We start from the raw sequence: 21,225 nt of genomic DNA, 5'->3' as shown, positions 1-21,225 counted from the left end.
GTTTGTACTAAAGGGGACATCAACAGCGTGAACGGTGCACACAACGTATTGTATCACCCGAACATATCCATGTCACTTGCACTCTGACCAAAAATGGAGTGCAGCTGGCACCTAGAAGCCCCCTCCTGCCCTCCTTCCCCAAGGAGACCACCCTCTTGACTCCCAGTGGCACAGAGGGATTTCTCCTGGATCTATTCTTCAGTGGCTTCACCTGGTATGCGCTTCTTTGCATCTGACCTCTTCTCAACATCCTGTTCCTTGTGCGGGGCCATAGATCTTTATTCTCATTGCTGCAGAGTATACCATTATGTAACTATATCACAATTTATTCTAGTTTTGTTTTGTTTTGTTTTTGGCCATGCCCACAGCATTCGGAAGTTCCCAGGCCAGGGATGGAACTTTGGCCACAGCTTCGACCCAGGCCACAGCTGAGACAACCCCAGCTCCTTAACCCCCAGAGTGAGTGGGGAACTCCAGTTTATTCTACCCTTGATGGGCACTGGGGCTGTTTCCAGGTTGGGGCTGTTACTTATAGCATCGCCATGAAAGGTCACATGTGTGTCTTTGGGTGGATTTCCACTGGGAGTGGGATAGCTGGGTCCTAGGAGATGCACCTGTTTCCAAACAGTTTTCCAAAGTGGTTGTAACAATTTGCACTGCCGTCATGGATTTATGGCCAAGAGTTCCAGTTGCTCCCCACCCTCACCAGCACTTGATATTTTTCCTTTCATTTCAGCTTTTCTGTTGTATATAGCTGAGGTATGTTTAAAGAAAATTTTTTTAATACCATTTGACTATTTTTACCCATTTTGCTTACCCACACACCCCACCTCTGGGAGCCACTAATCTGTTCTCTGTATCTATGAGTCGGTTGTGCTTTTTTAAGATTCCACGTAGAAGTGAGGTCATACAGTGTTTGTCCTTTTCTGTCTGACTTATCTCACTTAACATAATGCACGCCCTCATTGTCCATCTCTGTGGTCACAAATAGCAGGATTTCCTTCTTTCTCATGGCTGAATAATGTTCCATTGTGTGTGTGTGTGTATACACACATATTTATTTATTCGTGTATTTACTTATTTTTATTTTTATATTCAGGGCCACGCTTGCAGCATATGGAAGTTCCCAGGCTAGGGGTCGAATCAGAGCTGCAGCTGCCAGCCTACGCCACAGCCCCAGCAATGTGGGATCGAAGCCGCATCTTCAACCCATGCCAGTGCTTGCAGTAACGTCGGATCCTTAACCCACTGAGCAAGGCCAGGGATTGAACCCATATCCTCATGGATACTAGTCAGGTTCCTAACCTGCTGAACCACAATGGGAACTCCCACACACATATATATTTAGATGCACACATCTTTTTTATCCATTTACCCACTTAGCACTTAGGTTGCTTCCATGTCTTGGCTATTGTAAATCACGCTGATATCTGTGGTTTTAAATAGCAAACGGTATTTTTTCCATTAAACAACACAAGAGCAACCCCAGAGTAAGCGCTAATGATTTACGGGCATTATTGTCAGTATTGGTATTAGGAGGAAGACTGTACTTGCCGTGGCTCGTGTGGTCTGGCCCCTGCCTCGCACGCCCCTCGCTGTGAGGTCCCAGCTCTGCCCGTGACCTCCCTGACCCTTTTCTATTGTCTCTCTGTGCCATCGTCCCTCCTGCTTTACTTTGCTACAGTCGTCCCCTCTCCACCTCCTGGTGAGTCCTCTCACCCTTCAGATCGCTGGTTACATGTGGTTTCTTCAGGATCCTTCCATGCCCCCGAGGAGATCAGGTCCTGTATTGTCCATCCTCAGGCATGCTGGTACTTTTCTTTCTTTTTTTAATCATTTTAGGGCCGCACCCATGGCATGTGGAGGTTCTCAGGCTAGGGGTCTAATCAGAGAGTTGCTGGTCTCCACCACAGCCACAGCAACGCCAGATCCAATCTGCATCTGCGACCTACACCACAGCTCACGGCAACGCTGGATCCTTAACACTTGCAATTTTCACTTCTGCGTGTGCTTTTCTTTTCTTTTTTTAGGGCCACACCTTCAGCATATGGAGGTTCCCAGGCTAGGGGTCGAATCAGAGCTTTAGCTGCCAGTCTACACCACAGCCACAGCAACAGGGGATCTGAGCCACATCTCCAACCTACACCACAGCTCAGGGCAATGCCAGATTCTTAACCCACTGAGTGAGACCAGGGATTGAACCTTCTTCCTCATGGATACTGGTTGGGTTCGTTAACCATGGAGCCACAACGGCAACTCCTGCATGTGCTTTTCTGATTGTCTCTTGCCTCCACCAGACTGGAGGCTTCAGGAGAGAAGAGACTGCATGTGGTTCTGTTTTCTGCTTTATCCCAGTCCAGAGCCCAGGGCCTGGCACAAAAATGGCTCTCATATCAACTGGGATTGGGTGTAACGATGAGTGACAGAAAACCCAGAGTAATAGTGACTTGCAGAAATACACATTTTTATTTATTTATTTATTTATTTTTAAGATTTTTATTTTTTTCCATTATGGTTGATTTACAAAGTTCTGTCAAGGACGATTTTTTTTTTTTTGGTCTTTTTTCTTTATAGGGTTGCACCTGCGGCATATGGAGGTTCCCAGGCTAGGGGTCTGATCAGAACTGTTGCTACTGGCCTACACCACAGCCACAGCAATGCCAGATCCTGGCCGCATCTTCGACCACACCACAGCTCACAGCAATGCCAGATCCTTAACCCACTGAGCGAGGTCAGGGGTCGAACCCACAACCTCACGGTTCCTAGTCGGATTTGCTTCTGCTGCGCCACAACGGGAACTTCCAAAGTTCTGTCAATACATTTATTTTTGTCTTATGTGAACAAGGGCCACTGATGGGGAGTCCCATTGCTTATACCATAATTATCGAGTGGGAACCCCCATGATGAACAGGACCCCAGGCATCTTCTGCTTTGACTTCCATGCCATGGTCCATGATGGCTGCTCTAGACATCATTGCCAAATTCTAGCCAGCAAGGAAGAGGGAACCCAAATCATGCTTCTTTGTAAGGCTTCCCCAAAGTTCACATACTGCGAGTCCCTGCTGTGGCTCAGTAGGTTAAGGACCTGACATTGTCTCCATGAGGATGCGGGTTTGATCCCTGGCCTCTCTCAGTGGGTTAAGGATCCAGCATTGCCTCAAGGCATAGTGTAGGTCTCAGATTGGGTTGGATTTGGTGTTGCTGTGGTTATGGTGTAGGCCTGCACCTGCAGCTCCAACTCAACCCCTAGTCTGGGAAGTTCCACATGCCTCAGAGATAGCCATAGGAAAAAAAAAATGAAAAAAAGCAGGGGTTTTGTTCCCAAGAAAGGAGAATAACTAGCAGTGACTGCCAGAGCCCTCAATAGATATTTATTGAATGGAGGAATGCTCTTCTTTAACATGACAATCTTCTAAGGTAGGTATTATTATCACCCCCATTTTATAGATGAGTACACTGAGGCCCAAGAAGATTAGGGCAACCTTCCAAAGATAGTAAATAGGTGGCCTTGGAGCTCTGGCCCAGCGTTCAGATTACCTACTGCTTTTCTGTGGCACCCTGGACATTGTCTTACCCACTCTGGGTCTATTTTTCCATCTCTCTGACCTTCTGCATTTTCACACCAAATCTGAGGTCCCATACTGGGACGATCCAGAGCCTTGTAGTTCCCAGCATAGGGTTCCATCCATGGGATGATAAAAGTCTAAGGCTCGTTCCATGAGAGCCTGGCCTCCATTCCTCCCACTGAGGGCTCTGACGACCAGGGACGACCTGCTCGTGACATCAGCTTCCTCCATCAGAACCCCCACCCCACCTTCCCTTAGGGCCCCATGAGCCTCTGTCACCCTGTTTAGTTTCCTACAGTCCACCGAGTAGGATCCCAACCTCCTCACCAAGACAGGGCCCCAGGTTTGGAGGGTCGGTTTCTGCTCCCCACTTAGAGGGAACGTGAGTCAGTAGCTGCTGGGAACACTGGCTGGTGTCTGGTCCCAACAAGCTCTCTTCCCACCTAGGCCTGCCCGCTCTCTCCCTGCCTGCCTTTGACATGAGCTGCTCTGGGGTGAAACACTTCCTTTCCCCCATCACCCCAGCACATCCACCAAAAAATACTCCTGCATAATCCACAAAGAATTTGGCCTCCAGGTGCTAGATCGTCTTGCTGACAGTCTCCCCAGAAGACCAGGGAGTTCATTCTCCCAGCTCCGTGCTTTCCCACTCCTGCTGTCACGTCTGTGACATGGGCTCCTGAACATGTTTAAACCCCTCTACTCAGCGAGGGACTTAATTCATCTCTCACCATCCATCCATCCATTCATTCATGAAATATTTGTGGAGCACCTACTATATGCCACATTGGGCTAAATGCAGGGAATTCCTGTTATGAAAAAATAAATGCTCATGATCTAAAGGGAAAGGTGGATGTTATAATTATATATCACCGTTTCAATGAATGTTTGATTGTAGCAGGAGGCTCACACACCCAAGGAAGGGAACACAGGTCTGGGCACTCAGATCTGCCACAAGGTTTATTGAAGGCCTTCTGTGAGTCAGGCTCTGTTCCATGACAGCAGAACAGAAAATCCCAAACTAGACTGGGGTCAGGTGGCTGGAGTTATTCTGAGGCTGGGTCGGAGCTAGTTAGGAAAGTTAGGAGGGAGCCCAGGGTGAGTGAGTGGGTGGGGAGGGTGCTTTAGACTGAGAATGTACAAGTATAAAACTTGGGTGTCTCCCAGAAGAAGGCAGTGGGGCCATGGGATGGAGCGTGGAGATGGTGGTACCCTTGAAATTCCCGTTGTAGCTCAGTGGTAGCCCGACTGATATTCATGAGAACTCGGGTTTGATCCCTGGCCTCGCTCAGTGGATTGAGGACCTAGCGTTGCTGTGAGCTGCAGTGTAGGTTGTAGATGTGGCTAAGGTCCAGCGTTGCTGTGGCTGTGGTATAGGCTGGCAGCTACAGCTCCAATTCGACCCCTAGCCTAGGAAACTCCATAGCCATGGGTGCAGTCTTAAAAAGACAAAAGAAAAAAAAAAAAAAAAAAAAGACTAGTGCCCTTGTGCCACCTGCTAGTCATTTCCACTGATCAAATGTAACCTCCCCAGCAACTTTTCTTCATGCTTTGGGGCCCCAGAGAGTCACCTGCACAGGCCTGTTCATGAGGGAGAAGGGATTCTTGGAGGGCAGGCATTAGAAGGCAGAGGAAGGGACTCCCAGTTTCTCGTGTGGCATGTAAGGAGCTAGAAGTTGCCACTATGTCCTAACAACAAGTTTAAAAACTGAAAACTGAAAAATCAACAACTCTTCTTAAGTCCATCAGAGAAGCGAGGTCACAAGGTGAACTGCTGCCCCCACCCACCCACCCCCGCCCCCAGATTGGAGACACACAGGCTGGATACAGAGAATCACAACTTAGTGGAGCAGAAGCCTCTGTGCGAACCAGTGCTCATGTAGGGAAAATAGAACTTTGCTTAGTAAGTCATTGTGCACAACTCTGAGAGTTAAAACCTCTAGGGGGAGCCCTGTCGTGGGAAGTCCCCTATGCGTTTGTGAGTTTTACCTCCGGGAACTCCACCAAGATCTCACAGTGAATAATTGGAGGGACAAAAACGATTCCCTTGTGCTTCTAGCAGGGGGAAGGGAAAAGGGATCATTTTGAAATATGCTATTGCATTCTGTTCTTCTCAACAGGCCAGGAGAATCTATTTTGTCAGAGCCCAAACCACTGGGGTTTTGTCAGAGCCTTACCGACCTAAGGGAAGGGGAATACTTAACTTCATCCCACTTTCATAGGAGGGAAGGGAAACACACAACCCCAGCCCCTTGCAGCCACCCTGCCCCAGAGAGGCACTGATGTAATTCAGGGCACAGGCTCACTGAAAGATGAGTTAATCACAGGATGATAGAATACTTCCCCTCCCCCCACACCTCACCACTACTTTACTGAAGTCCTATTTGCCACAGTTCCTTTTACCCAGTATATCATGTCTGCCTTTCAACAAAAAAATTACTAGATACACTAACAGTCAAAAACTACAGTATGAAGAGACTGAACAAGGATCAGAATCAGAGCCAATGGGGTGGGAGCGTTGGAACTACCAGATCAAGAATGTTTTAAAATTATGATTAACATGCTAAAAGTGTGAACTGAAAAAGGAGAGAACATGCAAGAACAGATGGATAATGTAAGTAGTAATATGTAATTTCTAAGAAGGAACCAAAAAGAAATGCTAGAAATTAAAAAAAAAAAAAACTGTAGCAGAAATGAAGAATGCCTTTGACAGTTCATTAGCAGCTGGTCATGGCTGAGTAAGGAATCTCTGAGCTTGAAAATATGACAATAGAAACTTCAAAAGTTGAAGAACAAAGAGAAAAAAACCTTAAAAAAACCCACAGAGGACTTTCCTGGTGGTGCAGTAGATTAAAGATCTGGTGGTGTCACTGCTGTGGCTCAGGTCACTGCTGTAGAGTGTATTTAATACCTGGTCCTAGAACTTCCACGAGCCATGAGCACAGCAAAGACAAAGCAAAAAACAAAACAAAACAAAAAAACTACAAAGCAAAATATTCAAGAATTGTGAGACAACTTAAAAAGTATAATGGAAATATCAGGAGAAGAACAAGAAAGGAAAAGGAGCAATAGTTAAAGCAATAGTGTCTGAAAATTTTCCAAAATTAATGTTAGACACTAAAAACAGACCAGGAAGCTCAGAAAACAGCAAGCAATATAAATGCTGAAACAAAACAAACAACTACACCCAGGCAGAAAATTAATCTTCAGAAAAACAAAAATAAGGAAAAAATCTTGAAAGGCACCAGAAGAAAAAAAATTTTTTGGTAGGAATCACATCTGATGTCTCTCCGTGCAAGCAAAAAAGGGTACAGTGAAATATTTAGTGTTGAGAGAAAAAAAAAATCACCTACCTTGAATTCTGTGCCCTGCAAAATTATCCTTCAAAAATAGAAAAATTAAGACTTCCTCAGACAATAAAATTGAGGAAATTTGTTCTCAGTAGACCTGCCTTGAAAGATATGTTAAAAGAAGCTCTTCAGAGAAGGAAAATGACATAGATCAGAAGTTCTGATTTACATTAAGCAAGAGCATTAAAGAATTAATAAGTGAATGTAAAACAGAAACCTTAATTTTTATGTCCTAATTGATCTAAGAGATAATTTGTTCAAAATAATAACAGCAACATTACATTTGCATATATATATAATATATATAAATGATTGCAGTGACACAAGGGATGAAGGAGAGAATTAAGAATATTTTGTTATAAGGTCTTGCACTACCCATGAAGTGGTATCATGTTATTTGAAAGTGGGCTTGGATTAATTGCAAATATATATTGCAAAGTCTAGAGCAACCATTAAGAAAAGTAAAAATATTTATTATTGGTATGCTAAGAAAGAAGAGAAAATAGTATTATATAAAATGCTCACTTAAGGCGTTCTCTTCATGGCTCAGTGGAAACCAATCTGACTAGTACCCATGAGGCTGCAGGTTCAATTCCTGGCCTTGCTCAGTGGATTAAGGATCTGGTGTTGTAGTGAGCTGTGGCATAGACTCTAATTCAACACCTAGCCTGGGAACTCCATATGCCACAGGTGTGGCCCTAAAAAGACCAAAAAAAAAAGCTCACTTGAAATCACAAAAAGCAGAAAAAATGTAGAAGACAAAACTAGGAAAAAAAAAACAAGAACAATGAATAGAAATCAGTAAGGAATATGACACATATTAATCCAATTAGATCAATAATCACCCTAAAGATCAATGGCTTAAATGCATCAATTAAAAGCAGGTATTATCAGAGTGGTTTAAAAAAAGACCCAACTAAATGTTGTCTAAGGAAACACAATTAAATATAAATATATATATAAATTATAAGTAAAGGAATGGAGAAAGTTATACCCTTCTAACACAAACCAAAAGAAAGAAAGAGTACCTGTATTAATTTTATGAGCAGACTTCAGAGCAAGGAAAGTTATCATGGGTAGGGGCATCACATACAGAGGTCAGTTCTCCAAGAAGATATAAAAATTTCTTTGTATACACATCAAAATATGTGAGGCAAAAACTGGTAGAATTACAGGGAGAAACGGATTATCCACTCTTATAGTTATTAACACCCGCTCAATGGAAACGTGCAGACCCAGCAATCATAAAATCAGTAAATACATAGTTGAACTCAACAACACCATCAATCAACTGGGTATAATTGACATCTACAAACTAGGTCACCCAACAATAGCAGATTTCACCTTCTTCTCAAGATCACATGGAACATTCACCAAGATAGACCACATTCTGAGCCATAAAATACAATTTAACAAATTTAAAAGACTATAAATCATACTATGTCTGCTCTCAGACCATAAAGGAATTAAACTAGAAATAAACAACAGAAAAATAGTTAGAAAATCCCAAACTATTTGTAGACGAAACAATACACTTCTGAAAAACACATGGGTCAAAGATGAGTTAAAAAATATATTGGACTATAAATGTAATAAAATTGACGAAGTAATTAAAAATATATATATATTGGACTAAATGAAAATGAAAACAACATCAAAATTTGTGGGATGCAGTGAAGGTGGTACTTAGAGAAGAAGAAAGATTTAAAATCAATAATGTGGAGTTCCCATCGTGGCGCAGTGGTTAACGAATCCGACTAGGAACCATTAGGTTGCAGGTTCGATCCCTGGCCTTGCTCAGTGTGTTAAGGACCCGGTGTTGCCCTGAGCTGTGGTGTAGGTCACAGACGTGGCTCAGATCCCAAGTTGCTGTGGCTCTGGCATAGGTGGGCATCTACAGCTCTGACTGGACCCCTAGCCTGGGAACCTCCATATGCCGTGGGAAGTGGCCCTAGAAAAGGCAAAAAGACAAAAATAAAATAAAATTTAAAAATAAAATAAAATCAATAATGTAAGCTTCCTCCTTAGGAAAACAGAAAAAAAGAAAAACAGAAAAAAAGAAAAAAGAAAAGCAGATTCAATCCAAAGTAAGCAGAAGAAAATAAATAATAAAAATTAGCACAGAAATCAGTGAAACTGAAAACAGGAAAGAAATCAATAAAGAAAAATCAATGAAACCAAAAGCTGTATCTCTGAAACGATCAATAAAATCAATAAGCCTCTAGCTATTCCAAGAAAAATAGGAGTCACAATTACTAATATCAGAAATGAAAGAGGAAACATTATTATAGACCTCATGGATATTAAAACAATAAGAAAGAACTATTATTTGAACAACTCAATACCAAGTTTGATAACCTAGTTGGAATGGGCCAATCCTTTTAAAGAAACAATCTGCCAAAACACACAGAAGAAGAAATATACAATCTGAATAGGCCTATATCTGTTTAAAGACATTGAATCAATAATTAATAACCTTTCAAAACAGAAAACATTAAGGCAGGCCTACATGGGTTCATTGGTAAATTCTATCAAATATTTAATGAAGAAATTATACCAATTCTTTACAACTTCTTCCAGAATATAGAAGCAGAAGGAATACTTCACAAGAAGTCATTCTGGGAGTTCCCGTCATGGCGCAGTGGTTAACGAATCCGACTAGGAACCATGAGGATGTGGGTTCAATCCCTGGCCTTGCTCAGTGGGTTAAGGATCTGGCGTTGCTGTGGCTCTGGCATAGGCCGGTGGCTACAGTTCCGATTGGGCCCCTAGCCTGGGAACCTCCGTATGCCGCGGGAGCGGCCCAAGAAATGGCAAAAAGACAAAAAAAAAAAAAAAAAAAAAAGAAGTCATTCTATGAGGCCGGCACTACCCTAATATCAAAATCAAACAAAAACATTACACCTCCGCCACAAACCAATATCTGTGATAAAAATAGATGCAAAATCCTTCAACAAAATATAGCATATCAAATTCAACAATGTATAAAAAGAAATATACACCATGACCAAGTGAGATTTCTTCCATGTGTGTAGGAGTGGTTCCACATTAGAATATCAATTAATGTAATCCATTACATCAAGAGGCTAAAAGAGGAAAAATCATATGATCATATCAGTAGTTTATGAAAAGGATTTGATGATATCCAACATTCATTCATGATAAAAACTCTCAGCAAATTAGGAAAAGGGAATTTCTTCTACCTGATAAAAAGCATCTACAAAAATCAACAGTTGGAGTTCCCGTTGTGGCGTGGTGGTTAACGAATCTGACTAGGAACCATGAGGTTGCGGGTTCCATCCCTGGCCTTGCTCAGTGGGTTGAGGATCCAGCGTTGCCATGAGCTGCTGTGGTGTAGGTTGCAGACACAGCTCAGATCCCGCGTTGCTGTGGCTCTGGTGTAAGCTGGTGGCTACAGCTCCGATTAGACCCCTAGCCTGGGAACCTCCAAATGCCGCGGGAGCGGCCCTAGAAATGGCAAAAAAAAAAAAAAAAAAAAAAAAAAAATCAACAGTTAGTGTCATACTTAATGATGACAAACTCAAAGCTTTTTTGTTAAGATCAGAAACAAGGCAAGGATGTTCCTCACACCATTCCTTTTCTTTTACTGGAAGTCCTAGCTAATGCAATGAGACACGAAAAAGACATAAAAATTATACAGACTGGGAAGGAAGATACAAGACTCTTTGTTCACAAATGACGTCAACCTTTATATAGACAATTTGAAAGAACTGACCAAAAAATTCCTAGAATTAACAAGAGATTGTAGCAAGTTGCAAGATACAAGGGTAATGCACAAAAGTTAATGCTCTCCTATACACCAGTAATGAATACATGAAATTTAAAATTAAAAATATATTGCTACTTCTATTAGCACGCCCCGAAATAAAATAGTATAAATCCAGCAAAATATGTACAAGATTTTTTTTTTGCCGCCCCACGGCATATGGAGTGCCCACTGCTTTGGCAATACCAGATCCTTTAATCCATTGTGCTAGGTGGATCTAAACTGCATCCTGGCACCGCAGAATCAGAGATGCCACTGTTTCTGTGGCACCACAGTGAGAACTCCTATGTACAAGATCTATTTGAGGAAAACAACACAATTCTGAGTAATGGAATCAGGGAGAAGTAAGTAAATGCAGAGATATTCCATAGTCATGGAAAGAAAATCTCATTATTGGAGTTCCTGTCATGGCGCAGGGAAAACGAACCCGACTAGGAACCATGAGGTTGCGGGTTCAATCCCTAGCCTTACTCAGTGGGTTAAGGATCCAGCGTTGCCATGAGCTATGGCACAGGTCACAGATGTGGCTCGGATCTGGCATTGCTGTGGCTATGGTGTAGGCTGGTGGCTACAGCTCTGATTAGACCCCTAGCCTGGGAACCTCCATATGCTGCGGGTGCAGCCCTAGAAAGACAAAAAAAGAAAAATGAAAAAAAAGGGAAATATTTGCAAAAGATGTATCTGATAAAGGATGGTTATCCGAAATACAGAAAGAACTCTTAAAATTCAACAATAAAAGTGGACATCCCAATCAAAACAGTGGGCAACAGACACCTCCTCAAAAAACAAGATATGCAGATGGAAAGTAAGCATATGAAAGGATGTTCAATATTATGTATCACTAGGGAACTGCAAATTAAAGCAATGAGATACTATTATGCATCTATTAAAATGTCCAAAATCCAAAACACTGACAACACCAAAGGCTGGAGAGGATGTGGAGCAACAAGAATTCCCATTCACTGCTGGTGGGAATGCGAAACAGTACACTCACTTTAGAAGACAGTTTTGTAAGATATCTTCCTACAAAATGGAACATACTCTTACCTTAAGATGCAGGACTCACTCCTTGGTATTTACCCAAGTGAAATGAAAACTTACGGAGTTCCCATCGTGGCTCAGTGCTTAACGAATCCAACTAGGAACCATGAGGTTGCGGGTTCGATCCCTGGCCTTGCCCAGTGGGTTAAGGATCCGGCGTTGCCATGAGCTGTGGTGTAGGTTGCAAACGTGGCTCGGATCCCACGTTGCTGTGGCTGCAGTGTAGGCCGGCGGCTACAGCTCTGATTGGACCCCTGGCCTGGGAACCTCCATATGCTGTGGGAGCGGCCCTAGAAAAGCCAAAAGACAGAAAAAAAAAAAAAAAAAAAGAAAGAAAAGAAAACTTATGTTCACACAAAAACCTGCACATGGATGTTTATAGCCGCTTTAGTCTTAGTTGTCAAGATTCGGAATCGACCAAGATGTCCTTTAGTCGGTGAGTGGACACAGAAGATGTGATTCAGATTGTTACTCAGCCCTAAAAAGAAATGTGCTATCCAGCGATGCAAAGACGTGGAGGGAAGTTAAAGGGGTGTGACCGAGTCAAAGGACACACACTACGATTGCAACTGAATGACCTTCTGAAAAAGGCAGAACTCTGGAGCCAGGAAAAGGATCGGTGGTTGAGGAGAGGGGGAGGTGAACAAGGAGAGCACGGAGGATTTTTAGGGCAGTGAAACGCCTCGGTGTGATGTATGTCATTATACACGTGTCCAGACCCACAGAAAGTCCAAGAGCAAGAGTGAATCCTGGGAATTCCCTGGTGGTCTAGGACGTAGTGCTCGCACCGCTGCAGCCTGGGTTCAATCCCTGGTCTGGGAACTGAGATCCCACATCAAGCTACCGCATGCGGTGGCCAAAAAGGAAAAAAAAAAAAAAAAAAGAGTGAACCCTAATGCAGACCTTGGACTCTGGAATCATCAGAGAGATGGATAATAATAGGCTCACGGATTATAACAATTCCCCCCTTCGATGGGGGTGTCAGTAGTGGGGGAGATTGTGTGTATTTAGGAAAAGGGAATCTCGGTACTTTCTGCTCAGTTTTGCTGTGCACCTCACCTGCTCTAAGGAATGAAGTTTATTAATTAAAAGAAGAATGAGAAGGAGGGAGAAGCGAGGAGAAAGGGAGAGGGAGCAGGAGAGGAACAGGAAGGATTCCCCTGTCTCTGGGCGCTCACAGCAGCCACCTGGCTCCCTAGACTGTCTGGGGTCACCCCATTCATTTATTCTAACACTGAGTGAGACGGACCGAGTGCCCGCTTCAGGGCAGAGACAGGTATGAATCAGCTCCAGTCCGGGTTAGCAGTAGCTCTCAGCGCTGACCTGTCACTATAGTCTCATGGGGCATTTTTTTTTTTTTGTCTCTGCTTTTTAGGGCCACACCCATGGCATACGGAGGTTCCCAGGCTAGGAGTCGAATGGGAGCTACAGCTGCCAGCCTGCATCACAGCCACAGCAACACCAGATCCAAGCCCTGTCTGTGACCTACACCACAGACCACAGCAACGCCGGATCTTTAACCCACTAAGCGAGACCAGGGATCGCACCCACAGCCTCATGGTTCCTAGTTGGATTCCTTTCCGCTGTGCCACAACAGGAACTCCTCATGGGTCCCTTTAAAGCTCTCAATGCCCAGGCCACACTCCCCAACAATGGGATCAGAATTTCTGGGGGTGGGACTTGAGCATCAGTATTTAACGTTCCTCAGGTGATGAGTGTACAGGTGGAAAAGGCCCATGGGAGAGACAGAGCTGTAATGAGCAGAGACAACCCCTGGAAAGTTCTGGGAGCTTTGGGAGAGCCCTGCCGGGGACAGTGATCTGAAAGAGGAGTCAGAGCATCAGCCGAGTAGGGGGTGGACGGCAGGTTTCAGGCAGAGGGCAGCGTGCAAACAGAGGCCAGAAGGGACAGGAAGGGCCCATGGTCCATGCTAAGGAGTATGAACTGTGCCCTAAAGTAAACGGGGGCCACTGAAGGGTTTAATGCAGAGGAGGACAGGACCCCGTGCTCCTGCCAAGGCATGGAGACTGGCCGGAAGGGTCCCGGAGACCAGGTCATTGCCACCTTCATTGCTTTTCTCCAAAACGAAGTGCAAAGTGGAGGGCAGGGCCCTCTGCCTTCCTTGGCATGAAGCAGGTGCTCAAGAAACATTTCCTGGTTGATGTCTTTGCTTTTCAAGTCAATAGGATGCAAGCTAATGCGTTTGGAAAATGGGGCAGGTCATTGAGAAGGGATTGAGGCACCTGATTCTTCCTGTGTCCTCAGACACCCATCAGGCAGCAATAAAACAACGACTGTGTGCAGAGGCAGGGCCCCTCTTCCAGGGGACGTGAGAGGGAGGATGAGAGAGGACAGCTGAGTGGAGGGCCCCTTGCTCCTGGGACAGGCTCCACCACCATCAGGCCAGCTCTTCCCTAGGGGCCTGGGCAGGAGACCAGTTTCCAGATCTGAGGATGGGAAGTCAGGAATGGAGTTTCCTTTGGTGCAGGGAGTCAAAGGGGGCCCATTTCTCCACCCTGGGCTCTCCAGTGGGCAGGGCGCCCCATCAGAGGGAGGCAGAGCACACAGTGCCTGGTGGCTGCGGGATGCCTGGCTGACGGCTCCTCCTGGGGGCCTGTCCTGACTTACTGTCTTCTCCAGGGGAGGCACCCAGCCACCACAGTGGCCAAGCTAGGGTACAGAGGGGAGGGACTCAGCCAGGGCTCGGGGGCGGGGGTGACGTTGGGTGTGCAGGTGTGGTCAGTCCTATCTGACCCCTCAGGGCCTTTGGGGTCAGACAGGACTGAGCTGAATCTCTACGAGGTGTCCTCAGGTGAAACCAGCAATCCCCTGAGCCTGAGTTTCCTCCTTGGGGAAATGGGGATTCATAAGGCATATGTGGTCGTCATTTTGCTGATTATCAGGCACATGGTAGGCACCTGATAAACGGGGTGGGGGGCTGTTGTTTGGTCCCAAAGCTTGAAGGTCTGGCATTTGACCAAACAACAGCTTGAAAGGCTCCCAGCCAAGGGCTGGCATTGCCCTGAAAACCAGGAGCACTTCCAAGGTCCCCCAGTGGGAGGACACCCCCACCCCCACCCCAGGCCCAAGGCAGCAGCAGCCCTGGGAGGGGAGGGGGTGTGTGACTTTTGGTTGACGGTGGTGTGGGAGTCAGTCCACTAGAGAGCCAGTGACCGGAACAAATGTGAGATCAAGAGGCGAGAGGAGCCTTGGGCTCTAAATGTCAAGGCTGCTCAGAACCTCAGAGCAGGCTGGGGCCCAGGGATCCATCCTGGCAGTGAGGCTTGGCTGGATGGGTGTCCAGAGCAAAGCTCTAGCTCAGGGCCAGCCATGCAAAAGACAGATGCTGCCCGGGGAAGGGAAGCTCCCAGCTCCTGGCTGTAGACTGAGCTGCACCCATCTTGGGCAAGGAAGTAAGCAGGTGGCCCCGGCACCAAATGTCACCCAGCTCCGGTGAAGCCATTTGCTGGCCTGACTGGAGCCAGGACAGTGACATGGAGCACCCACCCCCCCGCCCCCATCCCTGGCTCCCATCTCCAGAGCAGCCCTTGGCTCCTGGCTGTATTCAGGTCTGCTGGGATCCCTAAGGCTTCCAGGGAAGGCACGTCTCCGGCATCCATGCAGGTAACTCGCAGGACAACCAGGTGGCTGGGAAGAGTGTTTTGTTGGGGACCGAGTGTGGGAAGACAAGAAAAGACAGCCTTTGTTTGGGAGGCGAGCGGCCAGCCGTCTGCTGCTTTGGGACCTCTGGTGGGGCTGTCTGTTGGGACCTCTGATGGGGGTCCCTTGGCTGTGTAGACTGCTGCCTTGCGCTCTCTCCACCCGGAAGCTCAGAACAGCAGGGCTGGAGGGGCCCTCGGAGATCAGCGGGGCCAGCCCTTCCCTCCACCACTGGAGAAACAGGCCCTACCACTCCGTCATCCAAGGGCAATAGGGCAGGAGGACTGACTTAAACATGAACGTGGGGGTCTGCTCGCCGCTGCTGTCAACACTGCGGGATGTCCCCCAGCGTGCGGAGGTCAGGCTTGTGACTCACCTGAAGCCCAGGGGAGGAAGGGAGTAGCCCAGGTTTCCAGGCAGAATGGCCTCAGAGAGCCTTTGTTGATGAAAGTGGGCTCATTAGCCTGACTGCACAGGGCGGCGAGGTGGGGATGGGGTGGGCTTTGGGCTTCAGAGGAGAAGAGGGAGGGGCCCAGTACAGGAAGCTGGACTCCCAGAAGATGGCATTTTTCCCCTCAGTGGAGACCCCAGGCAGTGGCTTGCCCTGGGGGGGTGGGGCGTCCTGCCTTTGGCGACTTCAGACACATCCCGATGGCAGACCTGGACCTCAAGATACCTCTCTTCAAGGAGCCTCTCATCCTAAACCTGGGGCCCCAGTATGGGACACCCCAGGTGAGAAGTGGGGCCTTGCCCCGTGGATCTCGGATGGCAATGTTCCTGAAACATGGTGGGTGTGGGGTCTCTGCACCCTTGAAAAAGGGGGCGTCCAAACAGATTTCATTTTATTTCGTTTTATATTTATTTATTTATTGCTTCTTTAGGGCTGCACCTGCGGCATAAGACAGTTCCCAGGCTAGGGGTAGAATTGGAGCTGTACCTGCTGGTCTACACCATGGCCAACACAGGATCTGAGCCGTGTCTACAACCCACACCACAACTCACGACAAGGCAGGATCCTTAACTCACTGAGCGAGGCGAGGAATCAAACCTGTATCTTCCAGGATGCTAGTCAGGTTTGTTCCCACGGCACCACCACGGGAACTCCCTCATTTTATTAGAAAAACCAAGAAATGGTGCTGAGAAGGGCCGAGAAATGCAGCGTTCCATTTACCTGGGATGCCTCAGACCGATTTGCACCTGTCATGGAGATTTTGCAAGGTTCTTCAGCAGCTCTTCACTCCCATTGGCCCTGGTCCCTTTCCAGGACACCTCTCCCTCTTTGCTGCCCCCCCCCACACACACACACACTCCATCAGTCCCACCCAGCCTTCTCTGGGGGCCTTTTCCATGCCCCTGGATGGGATCGGTCCTCGACCCTCTGCCCCCAGCATGTTCTCAGACATAAGAAGGGGCTGACACTTCTTCTTCCATTCATTCGCTCTTAGCCCCTCATCTCCGCTCAGCAGCATCTGTTTGATCAGATCATTGCGTGGCTTCACGGTGTCCTCAGGTTCAAAACCTAAACCCACCTATGGCACCAGAGCCCTGTGCCCTCTGCCAGCTTTTCCAGCCTCACTTTCTGTGCCTGTGCACCCTCGTTCTAGGAACACAGGGCTTTTCTTTAAGGCTCGTGTACGCCCAACTCCTTCCCACCTCAGAGTTGTCCACATGCTCTGCCCAGAACCTAGCTGACTCCAGCGTATTCTGCAGAGCTCGCTTCTGGCAGGTGTTCCCTATCTTCCAAAGATGGCTGTACCAATATATATGCGCCCCATCCTTCATGCTCTTACACCATGGCATTGATGCTTCTCTTCCAAGAGGCCCGGTCTCCTGCACTTGGACGGGGCTCCATCCTTCTAACTGCCTTGACCAATAGAAAATGCGGAAGTCAGTGTTCCCATCATGGCTCAGTGGAAACGAATCTGACTAGCATCCCAGAGGTCGCAAGTTCAATCCCTGGCCTTACTCAGTGGGTTAAGGATCTGGCGTAACCGTGAACTGTGGTGTAGGTCGCAGATGCAGCTCAGATCCCATGTTGCTGTGGCTGTGGCTGTGGCTGTAGTGTAGGCCGGCAGCTACAGCTCCTATTGGACCCCTAACCTGGGAACCCCTATATGTCGTGAGAGCAGCACTAAAAAGACAGACAGACAGACAGAAAGAAAGAAAGAAAAAAAGAGGAATTCCCGTCGTGGCTCAGTGGTTAACGAATCTGACTAGGAACCATGAGGTTGTGGGTTTGATCCCTGGCCTTTCTCAGTGGGTTAGGGATCCGGCGTTGCCGTGAGCTGTGGTGTAGGTTGCAGAAGTGGCTGGGATCCCATGTTGCTGTGGCTCTGGCGTAGGCCGGTGGCTACAGCTCCGATTGGGCCCCTAGCCCGGCAACCTCCATATGCTGCAAGAGCAGCCCAAGAAATGGCAAAAAGACAGGAGAAAAAAAAAAAAAAGAAGGAAAAAAAAAAGAGAGAAAGAGGAAAAGAAAATGTGGAAGTGACACCATATGACTTCTGAAGCCTCTGCAGAGCTATGTGGCTTCCTTCCAGCTCTTTCTCTCTTGGGCTGCTTGTTCTTAGAACACAGCTACCCTGTTGTGAGGAAGCCCAGAAGCAAGAGGCCGCACGAGTGTCCTAACCAACAGGACGGGCCCACGTGGGCGTGAGTGAGCTTTCAGATGGTTCCAGCACCCAGGCTTCAAGTCTCCCGGCTGAGTCCGCAAGCACCCCAGAGACAGCCAGCCCACTTGGTCCTTTGCTTCTGCATTTCTGATCCACCGAAACTGTGAAAGATAATAAAAGATTATTGTTGTCTAAGCCGCAACACTTGGGGGTAATTTGTTTTTTGTTGTTGTTTCTGTGAGGGTTTTTTTTTTTTTTTTTTTTTTTTTTTTTTTTTTTTTTTACTTTTTAGGGCCATACCTGTGGCATATGAAAGTTCCCAGGCCAGGAGTCAAATGGGAGCTACAGCTACTGGCCTACAGCACAGCCACAGCAATGCTGGATCCGAGCCGCATCTTCAACCCACACCATAGCTCACGGCAGACGGTGGATTCTTAACTCACTGAGTGAGGCCAGGGATCGAACCCTAGTCCTCATGGATGCTAGTCAGATTCATTTCCCCTGAGCCCTGACGGGAACTCCATTTGGGGGTAATTTGTTACTCGGCAATAGATGCAGTGACCAACCTCTTGTTATAATATACTCATTTCTCACCACTGTCTTTATGTCAATTTGTAGGTTTGTTGGAGTGATGTCTCATTCCCCCCACTGGGACACAGGCTCCATGGGAGCCAGATCCCTGACTGCTGGGTCTGTTTTGCCCCTGGCAGTGAGCAACAGTGCCCGACTCTGTGTTCAAAACATGAAGCTTGAACCAAGTGGGTGAGAGCGCCCTGCTCCAACAACCTCAAGGCAGAATTCTGACCCTTCCAGGAATCTCTTGGCCACCAACAGGTAACAGAGTATGAGGCGCTTCCCTGGGATGGGCAGGGACAGGGTGAGTGGCAGCAGATGGCAGGTCCCCATGGCCACTGGAGCAGGATGAACCTCTAACTCTGGTCCACTTGGTGGCTCCTCCCCAGGCCATTGGACACAACTTGCTACTTCTTGCAGGGGCCCTGGTACATGGAGTGCTCTGTCCCTCTGCATACTCCCACAGTCCATGGTTTGTACAGCCTTTCAGACCCACTCCCACGTATGTCTCCTCCAGGAAGCCTTCCAGGATGGAGCCCCTTATATTTTGGGTCATCCTTGTCACCTGTCCCAGGAGGGCTCACACACCAAGTTGCCCCTGGTCAGTGCTAAGGGGAGGCCATGTTATGTCCTCAGACCTCCTCAAATGAATGTAAGATGACAGAGGTACACAACAGAACAAGCAAATAGCCTCCCCCAGCATCTTCCCTTGGGCTCTTCCCCAGTCTCCTCAGTTGGACCTTTCTTCTCTCTACCCATAACCATAGCAACCTGCAACTTGGGACAAGCAACAGAGGCATCGCAGGAGGCACAGGCCTTTACTTCTACCTGTCCTCAGAGGCTGTCACCCTGTCCCTCACCTCTGAGGTCTTCCCACATCATGAACTGGTTGGATGCCTGCCTGGCACCTCGTTCCAGGTAAGCGAGAGCCAGGCGACCCCTTGTCCTGCTTAGTCCCCGTTTCCTTTCTTCTAGTTTTCTCTCTTGGAAAAGATATTGGCAGGTTTATAAAAGCGTAAATCAAAACCAACTGAGATTGGAGTTCCCATCATGGCTTAGCGGAAACGAATCTGACTAGCATCCATGAGGATGCAGGTTTGATCCCTGGTCTTGCTCGGTGAGTTAAGGATCCGGCATTGCCGTGAGCTGTGGCGTAGGTCGCAGATGCGATTCGGATCTGGCGTTGCTGTGGCTGTGGCATAGGCTGGCACCTACAGCTCTGATTGGACCCCTAGCCTGGGCACCTCCATATGCCACGGAGGCAACCCTAAAAAGAAGAAAACAAAAACCAAAACTGAGATTTACATTTTGTGATTTTTCATGGGTGTCTTTTACCACTGAACCATGACGGGAACTCTTAAGTCTGGTTTTGCTCCTCCCTCCACAAATGCTGACACGTGCTTGGGTCACCAGCCATTCTGATCAGTTACTTGAGTGTCTTCCCAACTCCAGTTCCCTGTGATGTGTCTGTCACAGCATCTGCATCATCTCTGGCACAGAGAAGTGCTGCTGAATTTACTCCACCCCGAGGCTCCTTGGCGCCGGTTGGCGGTGGTGACTCAGGGGCTGTGTTGCTTATTTTTCCGGAGCGTCTTCTCAGGAAGGGATGGGCCCTGCCTTCTCAGGTAGCTTTCTGCACACACCCCACCCCACCCCACCCCCCAACATCTGACACCTGTCTTTGTGGAGTCGCCTCCCAGGCGTCCCAGCTGGGGCTTCCGGGCAGCCACAGCTTGCCTGAGCCTGTAGCCCGGCAGCCCAGCGGGAGCTGATGGCAGGCAGTGATGGCATGGGAGGCACCTGAGGGCCATGGGATCCCTGGCCTGTGTCCCTCTTCAGGGAACTTCAGAACGTGGGCACAAAAGGGACTCGGCTCCTTGACGGGCAGCAGAGGAGGTGGGGGCGCAGAGAGAAGGCTGTTTTCTGATGTGTCTGTCACAGCATCTCTATCATCCAGTGTCCCTCCCTTGGCCCCTCTGGGAGGTGGCAATGGCTGGCTGTGCTCAGGGGTGGAAACTGATTAGACCTAGGAAGGGTGCTGACCCAGGGCTTTGGAGGGTGGTCAGCCAACTACGAAGGGGCCTGGGGCAAAGAACTCTGACCAGCGGGGGTGGTGTTACCTAAATTAATCAGATCTGGACTAGATCAGAGGATATAGAGAGATTGGGCAGTTAGGAGCAAGAGGAGACCAGAGGGGACCAGAGATGCCACCAGAGAGAGACCCCAGGGCCAAGGCTGCTGCTGTTCCCAGGCCACTTGGGCAGCTGTGGACCCCAAGTCCTAATGGGTCACAACTGTGCTCCCCTCCATTGCCCCCTGGCTCCTCTCTTGACCCTTCTGTGCAAACATAGCTGTGTTCAATATTTTTGTTTTCTTCTATACATTTTATGGTTTTACAACTAGACCTATGATCCATTATTCCCTTCCTTCTTTCCTTCACTTCCTTTTTTTTTTTTCTTTTGGTCTTTTTAGGGCTGCCCCTTCAGCATATGGAGGTTCCCAGACTAGGGGTCAAATCGGAGCTGCAACTGCCTGCCACAGCCACAGCCACAGCCACGCCAGATCTGAGCTGCATCTGCAGCCTGCGCCACAGCTTGAGGCAATGCCAGATCCTTAACCCACTGAGTGAGGCCAGG

The 21,225-nt window shown here is 47.6% G+C and overlaps 1 long non-coding RNA gene across 5 annotated transcripts in view; it reads left to right on the top strand.

Moving 5' to 3' along the window:
* Nucleotides 1–21,225, top strand: part of LOC102163610 (uncharacterized) — an 81,338-nt gene that overhangs the window by 56,842 nt on the left and 3,271 nt on the right. Inside the window, exons 1-4 of one of the 5 annotated variants that reach the window (XR_014805055.1) lie at nucleotides 14,893–15,368; nucleotides 18,635–18,850; nucleotides 19,357–19,507; nucleotides 20,042–20,214. This is a non-coding gene — a long non-coding RNA (uncharacterized LOC102163610). Of the gene's footprint in view, nucleotides 1–14,892; nucleotides 15,369–18,634; nucleotides 18,851–19,356; nucleotides 19,508–20,041; nucleotides 20,215–21,225 lie in introns of those variants that run through there. The other 4 variants (XR_014805056.1, XR_001309042.3, XR_303775.4 and 1 more) reach the window with 4 other exon arrangements.

Source organism: Sus scrofa, chromosome 6 (genome assembly GCF_054392235.1).
Source record: "Sus scrofa isolate SSC_HxYL_T2T_F1_AM1 chromosome 6, Sscrofa_HxYL_maternal_Yorkshire_Landrace_v2.0, whole genome shotgun sequence".
Taxonomy (NCBI): Eukaryota; Metazoa; Chordata; class Mammalia; order Artiodactyla; family Suidae; genus Sus; species Sus scrofa.
Note: the sequence above shows the minus strand (reverse complement) of the source record. Positions and strands in the feature narration are given on the sequence as shown.